The 6,158-nt window shown below is 47.1% G+C and overlaps 1 long non-coding RNA gene across 1 annotated transcript; it reads left to right on the forward strand.

The window, feature by feature from the left end:
* Positions 1 to 21: 21 nt before the first annotated feature.
* LOC128334223 (uncharacterized) lies at positions 22 to 5,683 on the forward strand. The gene is made up of 2 exons (XR_008311222.1): positions 22 to 338; positions 2,953 to 5,683. It is a non-coding gene; the product is annotated as an uncharacterized LOC128334223 (long non-coding RNA).
* Positions 5,684 to 6,158: the final 475 nt, after the last annotated feature.

Here is a 6,158-nt window from a genome sequence, read left to right on the forward strand (position 1 = left end):
GCACGCACCTCTCCTCCTCCCCCCCCCCCCGCCCCGCGCGCGTGTGCTTCAGCGCCTGGTTGACGGAGCGAGCCAGGCTGCTCTTGCTCGCGCAGCGGGCCCCCTCCCCCCGCGCAGGCGCAGTCGCGCTTGGCCTGGCCCGGGCTGGCCTCCCGGGGAAAGGAGGGGAGGGGGGAGAAGAGGAAGGAGCTGGATTAGCCTCCTTCACGCCCCGTGTTCTGCACTCCTACGAGCTAGCCCTCTGTGTGCACACGTTGTGTTAAGCAGCGACCGTGTGCAGAGGACGCAGAGACCAGTACTGTATGTACACGAATCCAAGACTGCAGTCTCCTCCCCAGGTTTGTTGATATCATATTGGAAATCAGGCGGTCGTCTTGAATTCAGAGTCCTCCTCTTCCATTTGAGTAAAGGCAGGTATAACCTGTATTTAACCTCCTATTTTTTAAGGGGGCCCGTCTTAAATTCAGAGTCACCTTCTATTTTGGGTAGATAAGGCATGCATGGTGTACACAAGGACAGAGCCTCGGAGTTAGACGGTATATGAATTTAAATAAATGGTAGCAATAATAATAGCTTGTGGCAGTGAGTTCCATAGGCTAGGGATACCCTGTGGGAAGAAGTACTTCCTTTTGTCCCTCTTAAATCAAGCAGTATTGCACTAGAGGAGTGGGATATAATAGTTTGTGGCCGTGAGTTCCATAGGCTAGAGATATGCTGTAAGTACTTCCTTTTGTCCATCTTAAATCGAGCAGTATTGCACTAGGGATATATAGAGAGATAGAGAGAGGGATATATATATATATAGAGAGAGAGAGAGAGCAGCCTAACAAGACTTCCCAACTAACTGCACCAGTGCAGTAGTGAAGCAGCAATGTTTGGTACCCTCCTCTTCCCCAGGAAGCCCCCTGTGCCATCCGAAAATATGCCCCTGAGGGGGCCATATTGAGCAACTCTCGGGGGCATATTTTTGGGTGGCACAGAGGGCTTTCTGGGGAAAGGGAGGGTGTAAAAAATTGTCACTTCCCTGCTGCGCCAGCACGGTTAGCTGGGAAATTCTATTAGGCTGCTCTCACTGCGACGACACAACCTTTCCTTTCATAATCTATATCCCTGTCCTGTTTTAATATATTTGATTGTGCTTATTGATGTTTTTAAATCTTTGTTAGCCACCTTGATGATCTATGAGATGGTAAAGTGGGATAGAAATAATTGGAAAAAAGACATGCAGGAGGTTCCAAGTTCCCTCCCTGGCAGCATCTCCAAATAGGGATGAGAGAGACTCCTGCCTGCAACCTTGGAGAAGCCGCTGCCCATCTGTATGTAGACAATACTGAGCTAGATGGACCACTGGTCTGATTCGACATAGTATAAGACAGCTTCCTATGACAGGGCTGTAATTGTATGTTCCCATTCCTCTTCCTTTCCCCAACGTTTTACTTCAATCATCCCACCAATGTATCTGGGTGATTGTGTTAGAAAACTTGTTGATGCGCACCAAAGCACACACTCTAGATTACAGAGATAAAGGACCTGTTGGTTTGGTTGTAACACAAACGGGATGCTAATTTAACGTGCCTACTTTGCATATTCATAATCCGCCTAATCCCTGCAACTTCCTGTGTTGGCACTGGAGGGGAAAATCCTCTCCTCCCCCCCCCCCTCAAATTTTGCTCAGTGGCCACCCTTCCACAACAATATGTCTTTGGGCAGCGAGTGTAAAACAAGGGGAAATATTTACAAAATTAGGCAATGTTTTACACATCTCGGCTTGAGATTGACTGCAAAACCCTTTATTGTGAGAGTACAACACTAGAGAAATTGGCAGGAAACGTGGGCCAAATGAATGAGCCTCTTTCCCACTGTGACTGAGATTTGGCAGGCTTGCTCAGAGGTTTCTCGCTATTTGAAGCTTAGAAGTGTTGGGAAATTGCAGATAGAGATGCTCTGTTTTCCTAGCAAAACTCAGACGGAGGCATGTCCAGCCAGGATCGCTTATCCTGAGCTGGAAATGTGTAGTCCTGTCCATAGTGCTGAACATCTTTGGGCCACCTGATTATTATAACAATTATGTATCACAAGTATAGACCCACAACAAAATTTTGCAGCATAACCCTGTTCTGAAAAAAACGGTGAATGCTGTATGTTTATTGTGTAACTCTGCGTATGTGTGCATACAGCGATCAGCGGACTCACAATCAGCACAACCTCGCCCTCTATTCCTCAGGGGAGTTCACACAAATGTACAGTTGTTTTTATGTTATTGAGGGTGGGGTTTAACCCCCTCACCAAGAACTTAAATCTGTCAAACACAAAGGTTTAAAATGGTTGAGGAGAGTTTGAGGCAACTTTCCCCCTCAGAAGCAGAAGGGGTTGCGACTGCTAACTTGGCAAAGAGGCACCTTTTAACATGGTGATTCTCTTCATTTAGCAGGGGGAGAGAAACTGGCCCTCTCCACCCCCAGCACAGCACCCCTCCAGTGGCTGTAGCTGGTGTCTATCTTATGTTTCTTTTTAGATTGTGAGCCCTTTGGGGACAGGGATCCATTTTATTTATTATTTCCCTGTGTAAAGTGCCCTAAGCCATTTTTGGAAGGGTGGTATAGAAATCGAATGAATGAATGAATGAATGAATGAATGAATAAAAACGTGGACAGTGAAGGCTCATCAGTGTCCAAAAAGAGGACCAACACCCAGACCAATTATACAGAGGCTTGTACCTCTTTGCTGAGACACAAGATTTGGGGTGAGAAACCCAGGACATGGATGGTATCAGTTACACATCCGAGGCCTGAACTGCTAAATTCACTTCAGTTGCTGCTTGGTAGGATTGAATTGACTGAAGCTACAACAAAGATCCATGCAATGGAAAAACCTGTTCTCAAAAAACACCACGGGGGCGGGAAGGAATCCCTGGTATGCCCACCATCCTAACATGGTTGAATTTTTCACCAGGATTGTGAAGAAATTGTGGCAAAAGGCAGCGTACCATTTTGCAAGCACATCCAAGTGCGGAGAGTGTCTGAAGAACAATGTTTGCCGATAACAAATGCCGATGACACCAGTTCCGAAGTCTTGTTCGAGGAAGATAACCTCTGCTTACAAGCCTTGTGGGTTACTTCCCCTTCTGGCTTGATACTGTTATAATGCAAACCCTGAAGTCACAAGCTTCCTTTTATTCCACAGAATCACCACAATATTATTATCCTGGTCTCATGAGATGTATTTTGAAAGTGCAGACTGCTAGGCGGCTGGATCATTCAAATACAGTTAATGCAGCAAGATTACGTTAGCCATCCAATTTAGCAGGGTAATATTCAGCTTTGCCAGCAGTGTCTCCTTAATTCTCTTTATTAAAACCGCCACTCTCCTGATATCTGTGGTATTTTATTACCTTGTCCCTGGAGTGCTAATTTGGGGACTGGTGTCCTTCAAAAGTAGGGGGTATCCTTTCCTGCCTTCCAGTCAAAGAGCTCTAGATTTTCAACAATGCAAAGTTAAATGTGTGTCCCAAAGTAAACCCAAAATTAAATACAAAAACCCCTTAAGCTCTTCTATTTGAAATACATCTCAGGCCTTTCTTTCCTATTGTTTTTTTAATGAATAAAGTTCCCTCCCTGGCAGCATCTCCAAGAGAGGGCTGAGAGAGATTCCTGCCTGCAACCTTGGAGAACCTGCTGCCAGCCTGTGAAGACAATACTGAGCTAGATGAAACAAGGGTCTGACTCAGTATATGGCAGCTTCTGATGTTCCTATTAACTCTTAGGGGAAATGATATATTTATAGCTCTGCCTAAGAGAAAATGTATCACTCAGCAGCATAAAGAGAACCTCTTAAAGTATTTTGGGGGGTGTATGTGTGTGCGTGTGCGCGCACACACACACCCCATGGCAACGGTCTTCAATGAAGCAGTAAACTCAAATCCTTTGTAAGCTGTACCCATGCTTATGGGGATACTGCTGAAAAGTGAATTTCTCTCAAAAAAGAGCTCAAGCTGGCATTGTCTGAACATCTGCGCAGAGGAAAATAAACATCCATTTTCATAATTTATGGAAGAAATCCTGTTTGAGATGGCCTGGAGGGAACAAACAGAAGTGTTACCCAGCACATCCTCAAGCAAGGAGTGGGGTGGGGTGCACATTACCTGCCAGCCTGCCCTGGACACCATGGATTGTGCCGTGGAGATGTGCCATGCTCTCATTCCATGCTGTGCCATGCAAAGCACTCCCCACGCACCACGCCTTGTGTTCATGACCCTGGCCCACAAATTTTGGCCTTTGATACCATCTCTGGGGATGGACACTCATAGTGATTTCTGGCAATGCCTACCCCCGCAGAGATGGGAAACGGGTGACAGCATTTCTGTGATTACAACTTTCTTTCGTGTCATCGCCCCCTTTTTAATCCCCTCCCCAAACTATTAGGGTGAAATTACAGTCAGTTTTGCACAGAGGAAAGAGTTAGGGTAACAGTGATGGAATTGCTGTGCTCTCTCCATGTAGTAATCTTTGGAGGACGTTCCTGGCAAGAAGGTGACTGGAAGAGACACTGTGGGGTCGGAGTTGGCTCCATCTGGCGACCCGCCCCACCCCCTTCTGGATCGGAAGAGGGGCTCTGGATGCATCTTCTGTGCTCGTCTCTCCCTTTGGCTGTTATCTGTTGTTTTGCTGAATTTAATTGCTCTAACACCTTGCACCTAGGCTGGGTTTGCCTGATTTGGGGGCGGGGGGGGCGGATGAGAGACAAGTCTGTTTAGGGTTGCCATGTCCCCTGGAATTTAGGATAGCCTCCAGATTTTGGCTCTTCCACCCGTCTGCTCAATTCCACCCGGATTTACACGGACTTCAAATGCACTGCCCGGATTTTACTCTAGATCCGATCACACGGGTGGGCAGAGGAGGAGGGGGAAGTCTACAAACCCCGTCGAATAAATAAAATGCAAATTAGCTGCTGCACGATTTACATAATATGCAAATTCAGTCACCCAGATTTGGGGGATTTGAATATGGCAACCCTAAGCCTGTTGGGCTTTTAAACTTCTGGCCCTTCTAAAGGGGAACAATGGGTGGGGAGGGGCAGACCCCAGTGCAGCTGCTGGCCACCTACAGGTGGCTACCAAAGGGGGCCGGCCTCTGATGGTGGCCGTTGGGAGTGGGCCTGAAGGCTGGGGCCAAAGGTCTTGTTTTGGACTCCGAAAAGGAAGAGCCCTGCTGACTACAGTATTGCTGTTGCCTCGGAACTGGTTGGGCCTAGTACAGGTTTGTGTCTTGGATTGTCCAGAGATGGGGAGGCGGGGGATGTCTCTGGGGCAGCTATTCCAGTGATAGTGGGAGATCGACGAAGATACGGTGCAAGTAGGTCAGCAGGCCATTACCGGGCAAGGGAACTGCTGTTTCCCCTTCCAGCAGGCCTACCACCTCTTTGACCTTGGAGAGCAGTGCCAGCTACCCCTAGGATTACTCGGTAATGCCAGACTCACCTTATGACTCAGAAATGCCGGGTCAGTCCAACACAAGTCTGAGATAATTTAAATTTTTTAAATTTTAATGTGTTTTTATCTGTTATGATTTTCAATCTTTTTATGAATTTTACATGTTTTATATTTTGTAGTATGTTTTAATTCTGTACACCGCCTAAAGGTTTCTATATTGGGCGGTATGATAAACAAATAAATCCGTGACTTGATTATGAATAAAGGAGCCAACCTCGTATGCATTATTGAGACCTGTTCGGGAGAGGCTAGTGGTCTGGTTGGTCCCAGCTTCTCTCCACGGTGGAGATGGTGAGAGGATGTCAGAGGGGAGGTGGTGTGGTCTATAAGAATACCATCTCTCTCTTACCAGGATCCCTGTCAGGGAATTGGCCAGTATTGAATGTGTGTACCTAAGCCTGAGGACCAAGGATAGCTTGGGACTTCTTTTGGTGTACCGGGCACCCTGCTGTCTCTACAGAGCCCCCGACTGGTTGTGGAGTTAGCATTGGGGTGGCCCAGGTTGTTGTTGTTGTTGTTGTTCTTGTTGGACTTCAGTGTCCATTTCGGGACCAGGTTGTCAGGAGCAGCTCAGGAGTTCATAGCAGCCATGACGACTATCGGCCTATCCCAAGTGGTCTCTGGACTGACGCATGCATGATGCTGGTCACACACTCGATTTGGTCTTTTG

This window comes from Hemicordylus capensis, chromosome 9 (genome assembly GCF_027244095.1).
Source record: "Hemicordylus capensis ecotype Gifberg chromosome 9, rHemCap1.1.pri, whole genome shotgun sequence".
Classification (NCBI taxonomy): domain Eukaryota; kingdom Metazoa; phylum Chordata; class Lepidosauria; order Squamata; family Cordylidae; genus Hemicordylus; species Hemicordylus capensis.